The sequence below is a fragment of the Mustela nivalis genome, assembly GCF_964662115.1.
Source record: "Mustela nivalis genome assembly, chromosome: 10".
Lineage (NCBI taxonomy): Eukaryota > Metazoa > Chordata > Mammalia > Carnivora > Mustelidae > Mustela > Mustela nivalis.
Window position 1 is genome coordinate 73,394,973 of NC_139029.1, and position 22,616 is coordinate 73,417,588.

General features: G+C 40.2%; 2 protein-coding genes and 1 long non-coding RNA gene across 6 annotated transcripts in view; 1 reads left to right on the forward strand and 2 right to left on the reverse strand.

Annotated features, from left to right (window-relative positions):
• The window catches only part of LOC309843289 (uncharacterized protein), a 235,139-nt gene that overhangs the window by 208,427 nt on the left and 4,096 nt on the right, over positions 1–22,616 (reverse strand). The window lies entirely within an intron of this gene.
• Positions 1–22,616, forward strand: part of LRRC8B (leucine rich repeat containing 8 VRAC subunit B) — a 67,823-nt gene that overhangs the window by 6,529 nt on the left and 38,678 nt on the right. The window lies entirely within an intron of this gene.
• LOC309843291 lies at positions 12,225–18,630 on the reverse strand. 2 transcript variants are annotated; one of them, XR_014300045.1, is made up of 3 exons: positions 18,487–18,630; positions 17,185–17,432; positions 12,225–14,133 (listed from the first exon to the last, which is right to left on the reverse strand). It is a non-coding gene; the product is annotated as an uncharacterized lncRNA (long non-coding RNA). The 2 variants fall into 2 exon arrangements; XR_014300046.1 differs by having other exon boundaries at positions 17,185–17,300; positions 18,487–18,609.

Consider the following 22,616-nt stretch of genomic DNA (forward strand, 5'->3'; position numbering starts at 1 on the left):
CAGACATGAAATGAGCCTGCCCCTTGGCATGGATTGTAATGTGTCCCAGGTTTCCAACACCATTCCAAAAAGGGTGTTTCATAATGCTTGCAGCCGTCTTTAAAGTAAGTGCATATAATCTATAACTTCTCAGTGTGATACTCTGAAAGGAGCTACATAATTCGGAAATAACTTAATTCTTTTATAATTTATTCATGCCACATTGGCACACTTTAAGTACAGATACTTTTTTTGATACACCAAGCAGATGCGTCTGAGCAAGTTCAAGCTATAGAGTAGGCTCTTTACAGAGAGGGTCATAGGGTTGATCGGCATCACCCTTGGCAAGTGGAATTTAAAGCCATTTGGCCAAATGAGGGCCATATGAAAGACTGCTGGCACAAGACCAGGTAGCCCATAAAGCAGCAGTGGAAAAGGACTACAGGATGGAAGGCACGGCCAGTGCAGAGAGCTGGCTGAGCTGCTGCGCCCGGGTGTCCTATGTGAGTGCCAGGAGGCAACCCCAACAACCCCTCCAAGGCTCTCAGGTGTACATAGGCAAGAACCCTGCTCGGCACATTGGCAGTGGAGTACCATTTTTCCTTGCCCGCCAGCTGAGCTACTGGGGGATCCTTTGGAGCAAATGTTGCCTTTCTGATCCCATTGAGAACCTTGGAGGGTGGGCGAGGAGGCTCTGCTTCCATGTAGTGTGACAGGGTTTGACCAAGCCTTGGGGCAGAGCCCCCTGCCATTATACTGCAGATTGGTTCTTGCTCTGAGTGGATAAATATAACATGAATTCTGTTCATTTTAAGATTTTAAAGCTCATCCCTCTAGGCAAGACTAAATGAGTTTGTTTCTGGCCCTATTTCAGTGCCAAAATAGGCAGTCCTCACTGAGCAATGGCTTGTCTTCCAAAAGCATCTGTGAGTCATGACGCAGTTTCTCAGATGCCAGTGTTGTGCATGGAGGTTTGCAGGCTTCCCCAAGAGAGTTTATGCTATGCCACTGCTGCCCTAAGGGGCCACAAGTCTTTCACCTTCACCTTCCCAGGAATACCCTTGGAACCAGGATTGCCTTTCACTCCCCACTGCCCCACTATTTGGAATTCCTCCCTCAGTGGCACACCAACCTTGTTCCCACCTCAGGGACTTCTGAGTTGCTGTTCTCTGTCTGGAAATGCTCTTCTCTTATTAATTTACATAAATGCTGTTTTCTCCTGAATGAAAGGTCATCTTAAATGGGACTTCAGAGATGCTTTCCCTGACCACCTCAGATGAAGTACCCATATCCCCCACACCTGCCCTATCATAGGTCTTTCAGATCTTAGCTTATTGGTTGTTTGCTGATTTGTCTTCTACTCCCCTTGCACCCAACAGAATATAAGTTCTGTTGAACGTATGGGTCTTGTCTCCCTTGTTTACCGACTCTTGAGCTGGCTATGTAGTAACCTTCCCAAACTGTTGCATATGAGATTGGGCAAAAAAATTTACCCTTTTGAGCAGAGATTGCAGATAATACCTGTGCTGCCTGCCCTTCTGGGCTTTTCCTTACCTCATTCCCCCCAACCACTCCTTGTACAGTTTGTAACCAATTTGTCCAGGGACCACGTCCTTCAGGTTTTTCCATCTGCACCCTTCCTCCAGAGTCTTTTCCAGGATAAATGCTAATGGTCTTCCAGCTCATAGTTCAGTTTGTAGTCTTCTGTACCCTCCACCGCCCCCCCCCCCCCAAATTTGTTGTCCACACTGCAGGGAAGTAATCATTCTGAAAGGCAAATCTCTTACCATGACTGCCCAGTTCAATAATCCTTTAATGACTTGCTTTGCCACAGGATCAAATCCAAACGCCTCGGTGAACCATATAATCAAATCCTCTTTTGTCTGCTTCCACAACTTTTCAGCTTCACCTCCTGCCACCCCGTCATTTCTAAATCACCAGTGTATGCACCGTGGAGAGTGTGCATGGTCACACCCCCCTACCAGCCATCCTAGACTCTTAGCAGTAGAGGAGGAAGGCATGAGGTAGTCAGATGGCTGTACTCCTGGGGTTGTTCCTTCCCTCTCTACCTGGGACGTTGGTATCCTCTGTCAATCTGCCCATCTTTCGAGGATCAGTTCAAAGACCATTGCAGACACACTTCCTCTGCCTACCACCCACGAGAGTGCCACAGTCCCTACTCTTGCTGGCTCTGAGTTTGGCACACCTATCGTAATACCTATGCCAGGGAGCACCTCTGTCACCTCCTAGATGCTCTTGTAAGGATTATTTTATTTCTCTCCTGGGTTTCCTGGGCCAGGCATTGTACTTGGAATGTACATGAATAAATGGAAAAGAATTAGGAATGAAACTCTACATACTTATTATGGATTTGTTCTGGTAACATACTTTTGACTGGTATTTGACCAAAATTTGAAAGCTCTCCTTGAAGGTTAGAAATACGAAGGGATATTGCATATATGCTATTAATAGATATCACTTAAATGACCAAAATATTTTGTCAGTGAACGGTGTTTATTGAATATTTACTGTGTTCAGAGTTATGGTTTTGCAGGGGGTGCTTCTGACAGATTCCGCACTTTTCTGAAATAGTCCTGGTTTTGTGTCTCTATTAGAAGTCAAAACTTTAGTCAACACAGGCTCTTGGCTTAGAGGTAGTTTAGAGTAGTATCTCTGATATATTTTTATCTTCTAGTACCCCTTAAAGAATTTGAAAAACTGTGAGGTCTCCCCAATACACTTTAAAAGTTAATATCTAGGAGCACCTGGCTGGTTCAGTTGGTTAAGCGTCTGGCTTTGCTCAGGTCATGATCTCAGGGTCCTGAGATTAGGCCCTGAGACTGGCTTCCCAGACTCAGCAGGGAGTGGCTTGTCTCTCTCTCACTGCCCCTCTCCCTGCCTCTGTGCACTCTCTCACGCACTCTCTCTCTCTCTTTCAAATAAATAAATAAAATCTTTAAAACTAAATAAAAATGAATATCTAAAGTTTTTTATCATGATTTTAAATAGTTCTGGAAGATGACATTTCTGATATTATAAATATTGATTTCTTTAGAAAACACTTTTTGTGATGTACCTCATGGAAACGAAATTAAACACCAAAGTAATTTCATGCCTATTATAACATCCTCTAAAAAACATATGAACAAGCTCTTTGAGAAGTCAGGAATTTTGTATAGTATTTCCCTTACGGAACTCATTTCATCTCTCTTTTCCTATAAAACTTAAGCCCAATGTTATGTTCTTATGTTTAAAAATCTTCCATTGATTACCTTTTCAAACTCTTGTGAGACACACACATTTACATATATCTTTTTTTAAAAGTTCTTTTGACAACAAGGCTCTGTTTAATAAAATCTATTTCGGATTAAATTGTGATTTTTACTAGTACACAACTGATCGGAACAACAGGTATATTAGAATTTTGATTAATTGTTTTTAGATATAGGCAAACGTTTGTGAGAAAAATCACCCCTCAGAATTCATGGGGCTTAAAAATCATTTATTTATGCATAAATAGTACTTATTGCTAGAGTAAAATAGCCTTTATTATCAAACCAAGTGTTCCTTTATTTAATGTAGTGTTCAAGAAATCTTGCTATATAAATAAGTATATGGGGATGAAGGCAATGTAACTCTACCATTTTTTTTAGAGGGGAAGAGGGGCAGAAGAGGAGGAGGAGATCTTAAGGAAGCCCCACACCCAGCACGGAGCTGGATGCAGGGCTTGGTCTCACAACCCCTAAGCCGAATCAAGATCATGACCTAAGCCGAAATAAAAAATTGGATGTTTGACTGACTGAGCCAGGCCCCCGACTCTATTTTTAAATTCCTGAGTTACGTATCAAAAGTTAGCTAGTGTCTGATCCCAAAAATGATTTTCAGTTTTCCTATTCTATTGTATTCTATTCAGTTTTCTATTCTCTGTTGATTAGGTCTTGCTCTAGCATTTGAAGCAAAAAAATGGAAACTTTCCTCTGACTCCAAAAAGATTTGTTTCTCAGTCATGAAAACCACTTACTTTCATTGCATCTATAACCTTTACAGGTATTTCAAAATGGCCCTCTGCTTGGGGCTTGAAGATTTTTACATCCCAAGGTAGAGCACTATAAGCAGACTCCTGAAAAGTGAGGTATATGCCTTCCTTCCAGAAAGGGGGAAAAGATAAATGTGAAAAGAGAAAAGGAGATGGCTAGAAAAAATCAAGATGACATCTGGTGTTTTGAGGCAGATACTTTTAGACATGAATTAATTGATAATCTACAAATAGATTCCACCAGAGTACCCCTCTCTTCAAAAAAAAAAAAAAAAAAAGACCCCCAAACCTCATACCCTGTTTGAAGATCAAGTGGTTTGGCAGCTACAGAAACTGTCAGCTGTCAGATCTAAGGGAAAGGGCCTCTAGTAGGCCAATTTAAAGATTTCCTTCTGAGAGGAAAGAGCATTCAATAGGGAAAGAGAATGGAGATAGATAGATATATATATATATATAGGTATATATATATATATATATGATAGAAGCAAATTTGATGCCAAAATGATTTACTATACCCATTGTTAGACAAGGAAACAGAACACTGAAAGAAGAAAGTGAGTAAAGATGACCAGACACGTGACTAAAGGTGAGCTGGGTCAGTAGGTGACTAGTTTCCAATCCTATGGAGGAAAAAATAAAAGTGTTTTTCAGAGTTTTATCAAGAATGCTAATTTCTTCCCAGGAGGAGGCTGTGAATTAGAGCATGCAAAAGGATTGGTCCCAGGCTAGATTTGGAACATTTTTTTTTTTCTTTATAGAGTAATGCATCCTGGAGAGAGAGGAGTTGAGCCTGGCTATCGTCGTGCTGAGTAAGGAGGCTTTACTGGGGTCCTCTGAGTTCCTGGATGCTCTGGCTCTGTAGGAAAAAACTCTGTACAGGTGTCCCCTGCTCTCTTACCTTCCCCCACATCTTAGAGCAAATCTCTCCTGAAGCACTTTATAAGAACCCCTACCACAGAACTTATGTTTGTACATCACTTTTAACATACTAGAGCATTTATTCTCCAGATGACTGGCAGTAGGTGGGGCAAATATTATCCGCAGGATATAAACATGGAAATGGAGTTTGTGTGGGGACTTGTGGCTTCTCTAAGCAAACCCAACAAGTTAGTGGCAGCTCTGATAACTGATGAAGCAGTTTTTTCTGCAGTATATTGCCTGGAACCTTTTCCCAGATGTGTTAGTTTATAAAAGGCTCTAAATATTGGAAAACATGCCTTAAATATGAGGTAAAATACATAGGCTTGCAACATGCTTAGTAAAATGCATGGCTGTCAGCAGTCCCCCAGACTTTTAAAAAGAAAAAGAAAAAAGAATGTATTTGAGTTTTTGTTTTGCCATTGTTGATTTTATGGCTTTTAAAAAGTTAATTCATTTGGGGTTTTTTTTCTGTTTTTTGGTTTGTTTGTTTGTTTGTTTGTTTGGGGTTTTTTTTGAGCACTTAATATTTGCTAAGTGTCATGCCAGGCACTGGGAATAAATCCAACAGTGAAAAGAGAAAAAAAAAAAAAAACCTTTTTGCTTGGAATATATATCCTAGCAGGGGGAATATAGATAATAAGCAAATGCAAGATAAAATGTCATGTGCTAAATGATATGAAGAAAAATAAAGTAGTGTAAAGGGCTAGAGAGTGGTTGGTGTGAGATTTGGATAACGTGGTCAGAGACAGGATCCCTGGCGTGGAAACTTGAAAAGACCTGAATATTATGCTCACCTGAGTCTGAGTTCAGTGCATTTGCTTTATTTGATTCAAGTCCTGGTATTTTAGAGCAATGAGGAAGAGACTTACAGAGTATCTATTGATTTTTAACTTTATGTTATGCATATCCTTGAGGGTCTTTTCCAAAGTAATATACATCTACTCATATGCTTAACATTTTAACATGCCTTGAGATCATCTTTAGATACCCTCGAACTCATATGCCTGGTCTACTTCAGTCCTTTCTTTTTTCTAGTAAGAATTAAGACTGAGAAAGGCAAAGTAAAAATTGTCCACAGAGTCACAACTGGTTGGTGGCTGAGTCAAAGATTCTGACAAAGTTTTCTGTTGCTTTTTCCACTAAAATCTGTACGTTGCTAGAGTGGTTTTTTGTTTTGTTTTGTTTTGTTGTGGGGGGGGTATTGTTGTTGTTGTTGTTTTGAGAGGCAGAGGGGAAGCGAGAGATGCTGAGGGAGAGAATCTTAAGCAGACCCCATGACCCGTGAGGAGCCCAACATGGGGCTTGATCTCACAACCCTGAGATCATGACCTGAGCCAAAATCAAGAGTCGGATGCTTAACCAACTTGAGCCATGAAGGGGCCTTAGTTGCTAATGTTAAATTCTCTAAAACAATTGTAGCCTATAAAACATCTGTATTTTTTTTTTTTGCAACGTTTTTATTTACACAGAGTAAAACCTATGTAGTAAAAAGCCTGTGTAGTGAAACAAGTAGTTTATGTGGCTGCTTTTCTTATTTCCTGACCAGTAACAATGTAAATAACAACCCAGGTATTCCAGACATCCTAGAAAGGAGGACTCAGGCTGGCAGCAAGGAAGAAAAAAGAAAAAAAAAATCTTGGAATGGGAAGATTTCTTACAGATGAATCTTTGGCCCATTGTCACTTTAAAGAGCACAAAGGAAAAAAAGAAGAGAGAGAAAAAAAGAGCATAAAGGCACTGATAGGAAGACCTCTGCACCTACAGAGAGCAGAGGGGCTGCAGATGGGAATGGCCTTGTCCCAGTTTCAGCTGGGGCAGTGACTCCCTAGGATGAAACAACAGTCACCCCCCAATTACCACCTAGGGATTTCCTGTTGGGACATTTTATACAAAAACTTTGAAAATAAACTTGTCACTTTCAAAAATATAGTCATTGTATTAACTTATCTTCTCAGCCACACTTCCTTAACAGATGTCTCAACTTTTAGTACTACAAAGAAACCAAAAAAATGTTAATAGTAATCATCCATACTGTGAGATGAGTCCCTGATTTTCAAAATTACAGGCTGTTGTACAAATTTCAATTTGCATACAAGATTTTATATCTGGCTTTAAAACCTCAGAAACCTAGCAAGTCCACTTCCTATAAATATTGATATTTATTGAATTTTTAGGCCGCTCTCTGCTGTGGCCCACTTAAAGACAAAGCCTACTTTTTTCAGTTAGGTTGCCCATTAATGTACTGACAGCTCTGATAGAAGAAACTTTAGCCTTTTCTCTCAATCAGTGAAAGGCCCTTTCCCCCATAGTCTCCATCCCCACCCCCATATTTGGGTATTTCTAGCCTACTTTTCCATCTGTGTGCCTTGTTACTATGGTGATGGGCACCATAGAAATAGAGAACAAAGCAGATGTAATGAGCATCTCCTACATGGTTTACAATGCTAAAAAGGGATCTGGGTTTTTCAGGCATGGCTTGATCTTTATTGGTGGCAGAACTGGACCAGCCCAACTTGGGGGGAATACCTATGGTTACAAGCTGATTTAAGCTTCACTCTTCCCATTTTCCACACTTCAGCAGACCCTTCTCTACCCATGAGTCATGAAGGTGAAGGAAGAGAAATGGGAGCCTGCAGAGGGAATGTAGTACAGAAGTTAGGGCCTATGAGTCAACCCACTGCACAAGCATTTCTGCCAAAGCATATTACATGAGAGGGAATCTTGGACCGGTTTTAAGGTTTACCAGTCATTATTGCTTGATTTTGCATTGTTCGACTGAATCTTCCAATAGAGATTTGCCAGTTTAGGTTTTCTTTTCTTCAAGGTACTTAGACCTTTTTCAAAATTAAATAACTATCTTGATTACTACTAACAGCTTGTAGTGTTAGCTCCCATCCATTGAATTTGTTTAAGATAAGCGGTTAAACTACTAATGTGCATTTATTGTATACTTTCTTTAGAATTACAGTGAAATATTTTCTAGATACTGTAGAAATAAGTGTTTTCCATAAGATCTGGGAGAAGATGCCCATAGGTCTTTTTGTTGTTGTTGTTGTTGTTGTTGTTTACATTTTTTAAAGTAATCTTTACACCTACCCTGGGGCTTGAACTTAGACCCCTGAGATCAAGGGTCACATGCTTTGCTGATTGGAGCCAGCCAGGTGCCCCCCGAAAGGTATTTTTTTATCCCTCCACATGCATGTTTATTCTTTCATATATTGTATCTCCATGTATCATATTCTTGAGAGCTCCTAATGAATCATCCAAAGAGTAAACAAAATATTTCAGTTACTCCATGTTCTGGACAATTATTTTTATTTTTTATTTATTTTTTTAGAGAGCAAGGGAGATAATTTTTTTTTTTTTTTAAGATTTTATTTGAGAGAGACAGGGAACACAGGCAAGGAAAGGAGCAGAAAGCAGAGGGAGAGGGACGAGCAGACACCCTGCTGAGCAGACACAGGGTTTGATATCAGGACCCTGAGATGATGACCTGAGCTGAAGTCAGAGGCTTAACTGATTGAGCCACCCAGGCGCCCCAAGAGTGAGAATCTTAAGCAGGCTCCTCACCTAGCACAGAGCCCAACATGGGGCTCAGTCTTACGACCCTGATATGACCTGAGCCAAAATCAGGAGTCCGACTAAGCCACCCAGGCATGCCTGGAGAATTATTTTTTGGTTTATTGTTACTTTTTAGGTTTTGCTTTGCTTTTATCTATATATTTAAGGGACATGTACAGGGTAAAATAATTTAGCACAGTGTTTTAGATATAAAGTCCCCAAGCATGACACATTTTTGGAACTAAAGGAAGCTGAAGCTTCCAGGCATCTATTGCCCTGTGTCTTGAGAGCAATACCTTGAAATACCTTCCAACTGTAACTTCTTATTTCTTTGGCCATGTGGCTCCCTTCTTTTTACCTGATGAACCTACATTTTGCCAGTTTTGTTATCTGCTATAATGGCTTTCACACTGATGTGAAAATATACTTTGAGTCAATCCCACACTCAATGACTTCTTAAATACCTACACAGTGTACACCTCACCACCAATGGCAGCTTTCCCCCTTCATGGAATGAATGAAGACAAGCTGGGAGTGGGAGTTGGAACACTCAGTGCCGATTCTGGCTCAGTCTCCGCCTGGGGTGAGCTTAGAGGTACATTTTTAACCCTATCAGCAAGCATACAACCTCATCAGGAGGAGACACAAGGAAGATTTTAAGCCAAAGGTGACATCAGATTTTTTGGGAAGTAATGCCAGCAGCTAAGGTAAGAGAGGTCATCTTGGGAGACCAAGTAGAGCTGTGGGGTTGGAAGAGAGGAGACTAATACAAAAGAAACTTGAGAAAGAAGTGGTAAGGTTAAATTGTCCTATTTCCTTTCATCACAAGGATCCTGTGGCAATTACTTAATACAAACTATGCTCGCCAAAGTTTCACTGGTTTGATTGTTGCTCCTAACTTGTGAATCATTATTCATAGAAGGAATAGAATAAGTTCCCTCTTGGTTACATATTGGGTCCCTCCCAAAGCCTCAAATTTCAGAGTACTGATGAATACATGTATTAATAGAATTTTTTTTTTTTTAAGATTCTATTTATCCTTAATAGAACTTTTAAGAAAATCATTGATTTTGCTGTAGACTGTTTCTCCCAAATTCATATGTTGAAACCTAATCCCCAAGGTGATAGTATTAAGAAGTAGGGCCTTTGGGAGGTGATGAGGTCATGGGGGAGAACCCTTAGAGAATCCAGAGACTGCCTATTCCTCCTACCGTGTGAGGGGATGTGGTGGAGAAGATATTTGTCTGTGAACCAAGAAGTTCTAATCAGACACTGAATCTTCCTGGCATCTTAATATTGGACTTCTCAGCCTCCAGAAGTGTGAGAACTTAGTTTCTTGATGAATCCCCCCCCCAATCTATAGTAGTTTGTTATGGCAGCCCGAATGGATTAATACAGCTTCTAAGCATGGATATCCTGTGACTAGAAATGAGAAGAGACTTGGAGGAAGTAATATCTGTTCTGTGGCAAGAATAAGGACTCTCTGCACAGGAGAGGTCCACTGACACCAGGTAATCACTCCACACAGGACAGCTCCTCATCTTCCAGAAGCCCTGAAAACTGTGGGCACATGGGGTATGTTCTGTAGCCAGAGGAGAACAGAGCCTGTCTTTGTGAGGAGTTTACTCCTTTGTGGGCAACTGTTCTCTGATCCCTCCTATGCCGTGGGAGTTTCCATTGCTTTTGATGGTATCATCAATGTGAAGGTAGAAAGTAGGCCAGGTAGAATTATTTCTATTTCTGCAATTAAGAAGCTGGCATTCTGACAGACTGTGTAGCTTGGCTAAAGTTAAGGCAGATGGTAGGTAGGATTCAAGTTCATTCTGCTCAGTCACTTTGCTCAGACTTCTGCTATGCTTATTACTGAATGAACGAGGACATGAACAACTGCATATTTCATCTTTTGTTGGTTCCACTAGGTAAGCTACTTTTTATCCTTCTCAAAGATCTCTTGGAAGATTATTCCCGTTCATGCCAGTGTTAGTTACGAGTTTACTAGTTGTGCAGGCTTAGGTAAATCAAGTCTGCTTCCATTGCTTCATCTGCAAAGATAACCCCATGGAGTTGTTGGAGGCATTAAATCAGTTAATTGACGTAAAGGGTTGAGGAGAATATTTAACATAAGTTTACCTTGGGACGAGCACCAGCTTCCGAGATTCTTATAATAAACCGCACCTATTCAACTCCTTCAGCCTCACCTCAGCTACTTGGGGCCGAAGTATTCCCAAACTGGGCTTGTTTTTGTCTTACTTACCTAGGAGGGACTTGTAGGGCAAGTTCTACCTGATTCTTTGGATAATTTATAATTTGTCATTTCAGTTAACTAGACTTAAATGGACTTTCTCCTGGTCATTTTTAAAGTACAGTCAAATTGCTTAATGCTGACAAATTAGACTTGTATAATTATGGATCAAATAAGCACACTATAGACAAATTAGGAGAAATTAGACCTGCCCCAGCACCAGGTCAGAAAAGCCTTTGAATTATTGTTTAGCCTGAAAGTTTTCTATCTTCCCATTCCCCAGAATTCAATTTTGAATTATTCAGCAGATGGACAAGTAAAAAAGAAAACCAAACCCCCCAAAACTATGGTTTCACATTTTGAATGGATATTTGGAGATAGGTAGATTTTTTTAACCTTGAAAAATCTTTCATGCAAATTGACCATAGTGGGTACAGTACCTAAAGTCATGCAAGTTGAGACATTATAAAATTCTTTATATTTGTTAGAAGTCCTAGAATTCCTTTGTGGGGTTGTTGTTCATGAAGGTAACAGAAGCAATGACTGGTAATTTTCTTATTTTAAGTGGGTCTATGTGAGAGATGGATTCTTCTTGTTTTTTCTCTCCAGGGAAGTCCTTAGAGAAGTTACACATGGTGAAATCTTATAAAAAAACTTACTTTTAAACAAAATGTTTCCTTTGCTAATGAGATTCTGCTTTGGTGCTTTGTTGTCAGTGTGCTGGGAATTTTGAAACATCCTCTGCGTATTTCTGTGATTTTAACCTAATAATCTTATTTGGATTTACCAGGTTTAGCAGCTGTTGTTTTCACTGACTATTGCTAAATTACATTAATGTCCAAAGTTGAAAAACTGTTTTTTCTACCTTGGCCAAAATTACGTCAGGGTTTTGGTTTGGGGTTGTTTTTTTTGTTTTTTTTTTTGTTTTGTTTTTTTTAAGATTTTATTTGACAGAGAGAGAGAGAGCACAAGCAGGCAGGGGTAACAGGAGAGGGAGAGAGAGAAGCAAACTCCCCACTAAGCAGGGAGCCCATGACTCTGGGCTCAATCCCAGGACCCTAGGATCATGACCTGAGCCGAAGGCAAGACACTTAACTGACTGAGCCACCCAAGTGCCCCAAGATTATTTAGAGTTTTATAAAATGTCAGCCTTTTCTCCAACCCTAGTAATTTTCCTTTTCTTGCAAGGAAACTTAATATTGCAATGGATGGCAAAGCTAGGCTGAACGTCTCTCCCAGGACACTAGTGCAGCTTATAGTGTGGTACAGAGAACAGTGTTTCCTTGATAAAAGCCATCTATCCTCTTTTCTGCTGGGAGAAGGAGAGACCTCCATTCCACTGTAATTTAAGCAGTGTTTGGTGTGATATGATAAATATTTGAAGTTTGGTATTAACGATGATTCCTTTTGGCAAAGCAAACTGCAAAATTGAGAGGCCAAAGGCTTTGACAATGTCCTAGAAGAGCATAAACTTAGAATGACGACTTTGTTGGATAATTTTGTAGTTTTTTTGGAGGGAATCAGATGAATTTTGCCTTTCCATTTAATTATTTCATGTAACAGGATTCTTTTTAAATAGCTGACAACATATCTTGCTTCCTTTGCAATTTCTTTTTAGGGCTCCGTCAATTTGTTTTAATTGCAAGGCCATGGTTTTTCAAGTCTCAGAAGGAAAGATATGCTTTTCTATTCCTCCCAGAGTTAATTTTGTTCATTCTGAATCCCACCTGATCCCACCTGATCTATCACATTCCCATTTTTCCTGTTAAGGACTTAATGTTCCCTCCTACATTCCAGATCTAAAGCAGTAATTTTCTTTGGTTTCAAGTCATATGACCAAATATTCCTCATTTGCTGATAATGATGTGTATTAACAACATGCTCTATCAATTACAAACCTACTTTTACATGTGTAACTGCATTCAGTTCTGACAGTCCTGAAAGGGAAAGAGGAAGGATGGCTGCAGTTAATTCCTATTTTATGGGTGGGCTTGTAAGTCCCTCAGACCCCAAATAATGGACAGAACAGAAGGGTGGGGACAAGAACGCAGGCCTTTTAACTCCACACCCAGTGTTATTTTTGCCTTGTCATACTGTGTCAACATACCCTGGTCTGTGCTATGAGACATTTCTCGTAAAAGGAATTATGTCAATATACTGTGTAAAACTGCGCCACCAAATTTAATGCTCTTATTTAGTTCTGTCCCTTCTAAGCATCTGTTATTGCTGTATATGTATGCTGAGAGAGGTTTCCTGCTTTCCAGGCTAAGGACATTGTTGTAAGTGAACAATTTAAGGGGTAAGGAACACAAAAAATAGCAACAAAAGAGATGTCTCAACGTGACAGGACTAAGTGATAAGTTCAGTGGAAACAACGTAGGAGTTTAGACCTGAGCTGAGCCTTGCAAGATGACATAGAATTAGGAAAGATGGGGATGGGAAGAGGAACTGTCTAAGCAGAGGTGTGCAGGGAAGAATGGCTGCGATACTGAAATAATTGTGGATGAAATGATATATCCACGAGGACTCAAAATAATCCTGGGCATGGGTGTGATAGGAGTTGATAATTGCTGAAGCTGAGTGAAGGATACATTGGGGCTCCCTTAAACAATTTTTGATACTTTTTGTGTTAAGAATTATGTTCCTAATAAAAAGTTCAAAATACAAAAATCGTACAGAAAGTGGGTAGGCTGGCCTACCTGGAATGAAGGGTTTGTTCAAAAGCATAGTGGGGAAGGCAGTTGGGTATCAGATTTGGTAGGAGAGGGTATTTGTGATTCTACCCCGTGGCGTGTGGGTGAGTACTGATCGACACTAGACTTCGTTGACTGGACTTGAGTCTTAGCCTGAGGTCAAGGTGGAGTTGAAGTACATCCTGCCATCCTCATCAGGGATGGAAGGATGGCCGCAGCCCACTTAAATCTGGGTCGGCCCCACTCCATCGCATCTGGTATATTCAGTTCTGAAAGGCACATTTAAAGGGGGCTTTTTACAAACCCGAGTTTCCATGGTGGGACCCCCCAGGGACAGAGGAATGTCTCACATCTTGTTGAGAATCTTGCTAGAGGAACACTTCATTAACTTGAAGCTTGTCTACCTGGAAGGGACTTATTTTCCCTTCTGTCAAGTCCCTCTCCTCCCCTTTTTCTCTCTCGCTCTCCCCTCCTCTCTCGTGGGCCTATAGTGGGCAGTTAAAAGGAAATAAAACCATTATTATGACTCTCTAGTAATTGAAGGTACGTGTGTGTGGTGGTGTCTAATCTCCTGAAAACAGATTTTAACAGCAGACGGAGCTGTACACAGTGGCTCTGAACCATTTGGAAAGGCCGATGCTTTACTGTGGCTTCTGAAACAAAGTTCCTTCTTCCTTCCTGTTTATAATGTTTCTCTGCCACTGAGAAGAAAAGAGGAAAGACATGTCAGCCATTTGGAGAGTTGGTAACATTAAGGAATTATTAATCATTTGGATATGATTCAGTGGGATGCTAAGCAGACAAGAGCCCACTGCTGTATTTTCAGGAACTTTTGTAAGCCAGCTGTTAAACACAACCATGAAACAATTGTAGAAACATAAGATATTAAAATGAACGTGACATTCAAACTCATCACTTCCTAATGATTTTACTATACTGTGCTATTATCCACGCCCCTAAGATTACTTAGGTCTCCTGTATCTGCATCGCACAAGTCCCATTTCACGGTGTCTGTGCACTTCTTCTCAATCCCCCCTTCAGTGCTGTCATGTTAATAGCTTGAAAGGGGCTGTGGTGGGAATAGTTATGCCTTTCGAAGTGGCAAAGACTGTGAATCAGGCCTCTTCTTCCCCCGTGGAGAACGGATTGTTGAATACGTACCAGCACACTGGGTATGATTATGGTGTTCCAGTTGGATGTTTTAAAGACTCTCTACCTTTTAGAGATAACATTCTGAAATAGGATAAACTACGATCTCTAGAATTTGTTTCAAGTAATCCAGTGAGGGTGGATGTTTTGATTATTGTATCAGAGTGGTGGGCACATTGGCCTCCTTCTACCCTTCTCTTGACATGTATGTATGTTTAACATTCTCCATAATAAAAAGTCAAAAACAACGATTAAGAAATGCTACAATGAGGGGCGCCTGGGTGGCTCAGTGGGTTAAGCCGCTGCCTTCGGCTCAGGTCATGATCTCAGGGTCCTGGGATCAAGTCCCACATGGGGCTCTCTGCTCAGCAGGGAGCCTGCTTCCTCCTCTATCTCTGCCTGCCTCTCTGACTACTTGTGATTTCTCTCTGTCAAATAAATAAATAAAATCTTTAAAAAAAAAAAAAAAAAAAGAAATGCTACAATGAAAATAGATAAGTTGTTTGTACCCAGTCGATAGTCTGGTACCCGTCGGCCCCTCGAACTTTGATGGCAACATTCCTTTGATAAAGCATTATTCTCTAATTGTAGAACCCTATTTGTAACTGGTTCACTTAGATCACTGAGTTTAAATGGCTGTTTCTCATGAAATAAAATCAAGAAATCATGATGTGCTATTTGCCATACCCATGAGGATGGAGGAATCCAGGAGAACCCTCTGTAGGACACTGAAAAGCTCTCTTTTCATGGGGGGCGGAATGCATTTGTTGGATTGCAATCCTGTTTGCAGAACCAGTGGTACAAATAGGAGGAAATGAATCAAGTTATTGCTCCGAGGGCTACTTCAGATTACATGACAGCTGTGTACCCTGCAGATTTATTTTCAGTCTAGCTAGCTTGAGTCATTGCTCAAGAAAGGAGTGCTGTCAAGTGAATTGTCTTCTGTGCAGATGACGAGAGCCTTTCTAAACATTGCCTCGCTGATATACATGATGTGTTTAGAATTGTTGGCCTATAAATTCAATTAGACCCAAGCCAGTGGCTTCAGAAGTGTAGCATAGGTTACTTACTGACCGCATTTCACAAAGAGTACACACAGTGTATTTCCTTGCACATACCTAGACATCAAATGGAAAATGTGTAACATAGCTTACATAGAATATATCTCTTTTCCCCTAAGTTTAAAGTCCTTTTCACTTCATTTTTTTTTTTAAGATTTTATTTATTTACTTGACAGAGAAACAGAGATCACAAGTAAGCAGAGAGGCAGGCAGAGAGAGGGGAAAGCAGTCTCCCTGTGGAGCAGGGAGCCCGATGCGGGGCTCTATCCCAGGACCCTGAGATCATGACCCGAGTTGAAAGCAGAGGCCTAACTCTCTGAGCCACCCAGGCGCCCCTCTCACTTCATTCTTAATAAGAACTTAGATTATGCTAATAACTTCTTCTTGTCTTTGATTGTGTAATAATTCATACTAACTCATTCCAGTTGACCAGAAAAAAAATTACTATGAGTGAGGGAACACAAGTGGTCACTGTGATTGTCCCGTCAAATGGCTTGGTGAGGAAATTACTATGTTTTATAATGGGCATAGGGAAAGACAGTAAGAACCTTGAAGAGAAACTAGTCTAGAATATCTGTGTCATTATTTTAAGTTATGTGAGTCTCTGGTCTATGTGGAAAGACAGACCTAGACTGTTCTGTAGGTTTAACCACGGCGGGGGGTGGAGGGGTAGAATCACAGTGTCAAGCAATGAAAACAACAAATGTCACACTCAGGTAATCCGGGTCAGAATACCAAAAGGAAGCCTAGACTGAAACAGGAATCAAGATCAGGAAACCAGAAGTGAGTGCAGCATGGGTAGGACAGAAACCATGACTCATCCTCCTAAGACAGAGCTGGACAGAGGGGTCACCTGGGGTACCTGAGACATTTTTAGACCTGGCTGCAATTTTCCCCATGTTAACTCCTTTGCATCCACAACCTGCAGTACCCTCTGGGGTCCCACCACGGCATAAGTCCTGAAAGAATTTCTTCAGGGTCTATAAATAGAAATCATGGTTCAAGATTAAGTTGAAGCTTGCAGATTGAGACATGAATGCTAAAGGAAAACACATGTTAAATTCTTCAAGTATAAGAATTGCAGGACTATGATTGATTCACTCCATGATAATTTACCAAGCCCCTGCTATCTGGCTAAGTGCTGACATACCTCAGTGCACCCTCCAGGTAAAAGCCCTGTGTTCTCGGAGCTTACTGCCTAGTGGGTAGATCTAGACAGTAGACTAAATAATTCTATAGTACATTAAATAGAGATAAATTAGAGAAAAGCAAAACAGGACATATTCTCCAGAATTAGATTTCCCCAAGGATACATTTTTCAACTCTATCAAAGCTAGCAAAGATTGATAGTTACAAAGGTACAAACCACACCACATCTGGAATTCCTTCGTGTTTCTATTAACTCTGTTGATAAACTAAATATACTCACTGTTTTTACCACCAGTAAGTTTAGAGCACAAATGAAAGGTGAAGTACCATGAGAGAGGTAGCAGCTTTTTTTTTTTTTTAAACACTGAAGTAAAATGAAATATATACACTTACATATTTTGTGAGAGAGTTGGCAGTTCATGATCAGGAAGGCAATGGAGCCCTTACAATAAGGAGGCTTTGATTACTGTCAGGTGTCTTTGATTACTTCCAATCTTGTTTACCTCCAGCTGGACAGACAAGTAGAAGCCATTCAAAGCAAAGAGGGTGGGTGCATGTGTGTATTACAAAATACAGGTGTTATATATTAGTTCAGTTGATTGCCTTCCTAGAAATTTAGTCTCATCTTTAAATGGAAATATCTAGAAAGGAATGTATAAGTGAATTTTTTATAGGAGATGGACCAGACTACCTTAAGTTTTTATTTTAAATATTTTTTTCCAAGTTACCAAGCTTTTCAACCCAGTATTAGCCAGAGTCAGTGCCAAAAATGTGCAGTGTAACAAATTCATTTATGTGTCCTCTTCTCCCTAGAGTGTACTACAGACTTAGGGTTTTAAAAACCACACTCAGCAGTCTCCTCCACAAATGTTCACAATTGACCCTTGGCCAAGACTAGGGTGGTCACTTGTCCTTGAGCCCTGGGAGTCCTGAACATCTAGTCTGCCACCAAGGCCTTCTGAGCAATACCTGAGTAACCCTAGAATCCATGTCCATAAGCTGTTTAGTACCTGCCTGAAGGTGCTTAAACGTGCTTCCTTTTATCCCCTCTCCTCTTCCCATCTAGGCACATCTTAGTTCAAACCTTCTTTCTTGTTTTACCTCTTCAACTATTGATCTGGTACTCTACCCACACTGTATATTTCCCCTTCTAAGGATTTCCCCCATGCTCCCACCAAAGCAGCAAATTCTAGATTTCTAAACTTAAAATTTGACACTCACCAGATCATGTCACCCCCTTGCATAAAACCCCTCATTGACTCCATGACATGGTGCCCATGTCTCTTTATGACCTGACCCCAAATGTCCTTTTGTCTTACCTTCCTCAGCTTTCCAACTGTCTTCACTCTTGAGACCAATATTCAGTCAAAACTTATCTATGCCAGACCCCTTATAAAGGTCTGAAGCCTTAAGTAGTTTAATAAATTATCCTTGATTTAGAATGAAAGTGAAATTCATGGGCTTGCTCATTGGTCTTCTAGTGAATATTGGAATAATAACTAGCACTTTATGATTAAAGCCTTTTATCAGCCCAGCTTGATTCCTCTTTCCTGTCCCCATTTCTCCCACCAGCCAGTATTTGTCAGGTTTTCTCTCATAATACTAATAAATTCCTTCATCCCTGGTCATTTTCACTGACACTCCCCTGTTAAGTCTTTGCTGCTTAGTTACTGAATTACTGCAGTAGGATCCTACCTGGTTCCTTTGCTTTCATTCTGTCTCGCTTTCTTCTCCTGCCCCTGTACCTCCTGTGCTCCCCATCCCCAGGTTAGTCTTCCTGAAACATGGCTTGCATTCTGTTTTAGAATCTCTCATGGTTCTCTTCTGTGAGTCAAGTCAAGCCATACTCTTCATTCTGGAACCTTCATCCTAAAGGTCCTCACTAAGTCGCTTATTTGTGAAGTCATCTCCCTCTGACTGTGAATATTCTCTCCTCAGTGGAGCTTGCTGTCTATTGCTCTTAACTCCAGACCTCTCTGTTCTTGCTTCTACAACTTAAGTTCTTTCTCATCCAGCTCCTGCCTATCCCTGCAGGTTCAGATCCAATCACCCAGGCTGCTTTCTGTAGTCCCTCAGCCATAACTTTGTTGACCTTTATACATGGCAGCTTTGGATGGTGGCAAGAGCACAATGGTTGGTGTCAGTTATTGGATCAAGCTCAGGTTCACAAAATGTGGCTTAAGCAGCTTGTTCTTTCCTCTCTGAACTGGTATCCTTATCATATAGTCGAGCAAACAATTTAAATTATTGATGGGGGAAAACATGCTCCATAAACTTGAAAGCATCATGCAGATGCCTCATTGTTGTTTCAACTATATACCGTTTGTAATATATTTTGATATTGTTTGATATTGATAATGTATTTTCCTGTTGCCTAATCACTTAGTGTATATTTCCCATCCTCCTAACTTTTAAGCGTATTTTAAGGGTAAATGTAAGACGAAATACAAAAATGAAATGAATTCTCATTTACCATTATTCCTTCTTTTCTTTCCATCCCACACCTTGGCAAACATTTAATAAATTTTCCCATCAAGAGAATCCAATGAATAAAAGTGTGAAGTTTCAGGCACGGTAGGAAAGAATAGTATTTGATACAGGGAGAGACAGAAAGAAACAGGAAGAAAATAAGGTGAGTGGAAAGAAAGAACCCATCTAGGGAATTGGCCTGCCTCTTCTTTCTGACTTCTTTTGTGGATCCATGGACAAGCTCAAGATTCAGCTCCTAGGCTGTCTCTGCAAATTTTTTGTACCCAAGCAGTAGGGCTGCCTCAATTTCCTAAGAGTAACAGTTCTAACACAGAGTAGGCTCTCAAATGTTTGTTGAATTCACTACCCATATAATTTTCCTACTGTCACACATCCATGTGCACACACAGTATGTTTCTGTGCACATGTGTACATACCAATGGATTTATCTATCCCTGCTTGTAATTACTCACATTTCTCCTCTCTTTTCAATTTCCTTGGCATGAGTAGTAGGAGTGTGTCTGCCTCATCTGTAGGGTGCCACTGACACTCACATTTGCAATGTGTTTGTGCAATGATGGGAGTCCCTGATCACTTGATAAAGCCATAGGTACTTCCAGGAACTATTTATTTAAATCGCTAAGAAGTGTCCAAAAATACAGCATTATAAGATTAAACTTATTCAAATCATACTTAAAATTAATAAGAATAAAGAAGAATCATCACCACGTAAGAGCTCATTTTTGCACAAGTATCTTCTGGCCCTTCTCCCACTGGTAATTTCCTGGAAACAAGAGAGAGGCTGGTGGAGTGGTGGAGTTTCTGATTCAGCTTAGTGTCCAGCTTCGAAGAAAGCTATCAGCTGGTAACTCTTATTGGATTACACTCTTCTTAGACTATAAGAATAACCATTAGGTACTCATAACTCTTCCAGTGCCTGTGCCACCAAGTCTCAGTACTCAGTTAAAAAACAATCAGACAGTAGAATACGGTTTCTCTTTTCAGGGAATTCCTCATTTGTGGAGGATAAGGGAATTCTAGGAGCCCCAGCAACACAATTAGGAGAATGGGGTTTTCTCCATACCTTAGAAGCCAGGGGGACCTTGCTTTCTTCTCCTGCCCCTGTATCTCTTATGCTCCCCACCCCAAATCATTAAGGATTTGTGATTGTTTTGTTTCAGAGTAGATTTAGTGGCATGGAAAATGCTCGCTTAAAACTGTGTTCTCGGCTCACCAGGCGGGCTGGGTGGCTGCTCACATATCAGATGACCCAGCCTCGCTGCAGCACAATACATCTGCATAGAATAGCGGGGAAATTGCGGAACAACAAAGACTTATGCTTTTAAATTCCTCTTATTGCTGCTTTAATTAAATTGAAGTTTCCACAGGAAGGGACTTTCAAGCAAATTTTAACAGTGCCTCAGCTAATTCCAATGCATTCTTTCATTTTACTTGGCTTTCACAATGTGATCATACTTGGTTTCACTTCCTGTTGTGTCCACACAAGCCTGTTGTTGCTGGGAAATATTTAAATGAAGCATTTGTGAAAGAAGAATATGGTTTTGTCATGGATGAAAGCATTTGGGTTTGATTTTGATTAAGTTCTTGTAGTCATTTTTATAGTAAGATTTCTGACGCCTGAACTGGCCAATCAGTTGCCCAAAGAAGACTTTAAAAACAACAACAACAACAAAAAAAACAAAGAAACCTTTGGCACAGAAGTTAATTAAGTTACCTTGTGGTAAAGTCATCTACAGAACTGTTTGATTAGGCTGTGGTTGTGAAACAAATGAAATGTTGGCCCATAATTAGAGTAATTGTAACTTGATTTTAAGCAGAGGCTTGATTGCATGGTGAGTGACATAATGCCTAAGGACTTTTTCAGAAGGGCCCAGTATACTCTTAAGATGATGGCTTACTTATGGTGTGTTTCACATGGTTCCTAGTCTGTCTGGCACCATTTTGTGTATGTTTTAAGATGACTCTTCTTGTGTATGACAGCATTGCATGAAGCATTTGGTTATTAATTCTAAAAGTGATGTTTTTACCCCAAAGTATCTGATTTCACCAAAGTATTCAGGTATTATCTAATGTTAAAAACAAAACAAAACAAAAAAAAACAAGAAGCAAAAAAACAAAACAAAAAAAAAAACGACTGATCAAATCCATTTCTCTTTTGAAAACACCAGTGAAACAGGAAAAGTCTACTCCTTCAAAATCTGTTTTGTCCAGGTATGTCATGTGACCCACTAATCAGAAAGTTAAAATGTTTTGTTAGGTTGGCTCTACACCCAGCGTGGAGCCAGACGTGGGGCTTGAACCCCTAACCCTGAGATCAGACCTGAACAAGATCAAGAGTCCTATGCTCAACTGATTGAACCACCCAGGTGCCCCTGAAAGTTTAGTTGTTTTAAGCATAACTGTTTTTCTACTTGAGATTTGTATTGTGCAGTCCATTTATGTTTTATTTTATGGGGTGATCAGATATATACCCTAATATAGAAGTAGGCTTCCTGTTCTTGTTGTCAAACCCCCCACAATGAATCCTTCTTGCTGCTTTCAAGTTAATTTCCCTAATTCACACTAATATGCCTTTAAATGTCTTTTTCCATCATTCCCCTGCTCAGATGCCATCAAGTGTTCCCTACTGGTTATATGATCAAATCTGAATTACTTTCTGCTCTCATAAAAATATTTGGCTGTTGATTCTAAAAGTGATATTAAACTGACATAAAGTGGCTCTAAAACAGTCATTTATTTCTCAGGTGCCTATCATGCACGAATAAGGCCTGAATTATGTCTTGAAAAGTTCTTAGCCTGACATTGGAGACTTTCTTTACTATTTACCCTTAATCTACTTATCTCCATCAGTATATGTCTCCATCAGTATATGCCTCTTCACTAACTCCTAAAATTCACCTTGGCATCCTTCTACCTTCGTGATTTGTTCCTCCATACCTCCACACCTCCACATAAAATATTTTGCGCCCTATTTTTAATTCTTGTCCCTTTGCCTCCCACCTCGATAAATCTTAGGCATCTTTCTTGGCCCACTCATAACTCCTATGCAGTAACTATTATGCCTTTGGTGTATACTGCTCTACAACGCAACTGTAATCCTTTTGAGCTTTCTTGTATTCATGCTTCATTTCACTAAAGCATGAAGTATCCTATCCCAGCTTTCTGTTGGGGTCCCGTCTCTGGCTGTGTTACAGTTGGTGGAGGAGGGTCCTCTTTATTTCTACATCCCTTCAGCTAGCAGCAGCTAAGTTGTGGCCTTCCCTGAACGGGTAAGTCTTTCCACAACAAAAACAGATGGTGTTGTCAAATATGAATGGAAAAATATTATTTCTTGT